The 2,859-nt window shown below is 31.9% G+C and overlaps 1 long non-coding RNA gene across 1 annotated transcript; it reads left to right on the top strand.

Moving 5' to 3' along the window:
- Positions 1-529: 529 nt before the first annotated feature.
- On the top strand, positions 530-1,814 carry LOC139490267 (uncharacterized). Its single transcript, XR_011656255.1, has 2 exons — positions 530-1,345; positions 1,749-1,814. It is a non-coding gene; the product is annotated as an uncharacterized lncRNA (long non-coding RNA).
- Positions 1,815-2,859: the final 1,045 nt, after the last annotated feature.

Here is a 2,859-nt window from a genome sequence, read left to right on the forward strand (position 1 = left end):
GGAATGGCCAGTATATATATAAGCATCTTTTCTTGTAATCCAAATAATTATGAAGTCTTGAAAGGTTATTTTTTTTTTGCTTTCAAGTCGATGTAAGGCGTCAAAGCCAAAAGATATAGCAGCCTTTCAAGGCGTCATAAGTATTTGGACTACCTTTCTTGAGGAAGGATTAATCGATCATTGTAAAAAATCACTCTGTGACTGATATTATCGAGATGCTCGATTTCTTGATTGACAACATGATTCATACGTCTGAAGGACAACAAATCAATCGATATTCCCAGAACCATCAGTGCTCTCCTTCTTGACGACTTGCTCCCTTATCTATATAAAGTTGACTTAATACAGGTGCTCATATAGAAAGAACGAAAAGACGCCAGCAATATCTTTTAACTTCTCCTTCTTCTATTTTGACGATGTCCTCTCGTTAAAGAATTCAAAATTCTATGTCTGTGATTGCCTGTTATTTTATGTATTTTGTATATTTTTATATTCTTAGTAATTGATATTAGTACATATTTGAATAAAGTTATATTGTTAGCTTATTAATTACATTCTGTAATTAAGGATTAGTATTATGTGTTATTCTATTTTAACTTATTGACATGGACTATTGACGGACGAATTCTATTCTTATGGTTTGGTTAAGTCTGAATTCACTGTAGTTATTACTTTATTTTCACGGTTGATTTGAGTGCTTTCGGACATTTCTTCTATTGGTCAGTACTTTTGGCGGTTTAATTCTTTTGTTCTATATCTTATGGGAAGACATCTTGTGGTCAACACATATTTTACCTGTCTGCAAATAACACTCTATACAATAACAATTCTGTGATTTGGAGTTTCATAAATAAGGTCAGTCCTATATCTTTCTTTATTAACTTTGCAATAACTGTCCTATAGTTCATATTTTACACGTATGCATGTTGAGATTGAATGTCGAGAACGAGAGCTAAATTTCATAACAAAAGAGAACGTAAATATATATTAAAACATAAGAAGAGTTGAATTTTACGATCATATAAAATAATACTTCAATAGCCTATTAAATCTGGTATAATGATTTGAAGATAAAGTTTACATATAAATTGAATGATTGCGAGTGTCGAGTGGACCGAAAGAATGTTGTAATGTTTAAAGGTTAATCGAATTAAAGTAAATCGATATAAGAACTAAAAATAGATATCTAGGTTGATATTGATTTTTACTATAAACAATAAACATTGCTTAACAAAGATTTATAATTAACATTTTTGTTATACAGGTATATATAAACCTTACTGTATTAAAGATGTAGTGTGTAATATGGTTTATATGGAAATGTGCCACTTGCACGATATGTGAGGTAAGCTAAGTGTATTTGTATTCTTGTTTCGCTTAGCTTTAGTTTTTAATATTTGCTTTGCTTTTATTGTTACTTTTTGTGATTAGTAGCTTTTTGATTTAACAAGCATGCAGCTTACGTTTTGTGTACTTTAGATTATCCACACAAGTATTATTCAATAGACTTTGGTATGAGACAGCATATGAGAACATGTACTATAATAACTTAAAGTCGAATTGATATAACTGTAATTGAGACAAGTAATTGCCATGGTATCCACATTATATATTTTTGTGATCAGATACATATGTATGCAGCTGAATGAGTTTGCATGATAATGAATTACAAACATTAGTTTTAATTATTATTACTTAGTAAACAGATTTATCTTTCTGTAATTTATAAGTACATTTATATTTTACAGGGCTTTATTTACATTACCATATAGTATTGAACTTCGTTAGTCTGAAATAAAAGTTACAGAACCCTATTCAGAAGTTTAGTTATTATTTACTAAAAGCCTCAAGAAACCGGCTTTTACATGTCTATTCTGACCGTTATGGAAATATAGATTCCACAACTGCAACAAGTGTATAACGACATTTCTCCACTCGAGACAGTTAAATTTTAATTTTGAAAGCGCGAGGCTTGCCGAGCTTTTTAAATAATTAAAATTTAACTGTTGAGATACGAGTTACAGGGGTGGAATCTGTTTCTCTAATGATTTTTGTCCTTCCTTCTCAAAGATTTGAGGAAAGTTGTGTACTTTTGATGTGACGTCATCAGGCATAGTCGCCTTTTTTCATGACGTCACAATAAGAAAATTCAGAAGAAAACAAGAAAATTTAACGTCACAATTAAATTTCAACCAATCATTTGCCGAGAACATATTTTTCACTAGTGAGGAGAATTTTTTTTCTCACACTGATCAGAAGATGTGAAAATAGCACAAACATTAGAGAACATCTGTTTCACAGACGACGACGAATATGTGTCAGTCGAAGTAACCAAAATCCCGTGATCTTTTTTCCGAATGTGACCAACCGAATTAGACTCATCAACGAGTTAAGGACGAATGTTTCGACAAAAAATTGATATTCCCAGAGCCATCTGCGATCCTTTTCTTGTCGACATGCTCTTTGATGAATATCTTCAGAAGTTGACTTCATACAGGTGCTTCTTAGAAAGAACAAAAATAAACTAGAAATATCCTTTAGCTGCACCATCTGCTATTTACATGTCCTTTCGTTAAATAATTTAACATTTTATGACTATGTTGACCGTTATTGAATATCTGTTTCACCTACGACGACTGATATTTTCCAATCGTAGTAACCACAATCCTAGTGCTCCCTTTTCCGAATGTGACCAACCGAATTAGACTCATCACCGGGTTACGGACGTCGTATGTTTCAACAGACAATGGGTATTCCCAGAACCATCGGTGATCCTCTTCTTGTTGACATGCTCCTTTATCTATATGAAGTTGATTTCATAGGTCTTGATTTTCTATGTTGTGTTTTGTATACTGTTGT

Source organism: Mytilus edulis, chromosome 9 (assembly GCF_963676685.1).
Source record: "Mytilus edulis chromosome 9, xbMytEdul2.2, whole genome shotgun sequence".
Lineage (NCBI taxonomy): Eukaryota > Metazoa > Mollusca > Bivalvia > Mytilida > Mytilidae > Mytilus > Mytilus edulis.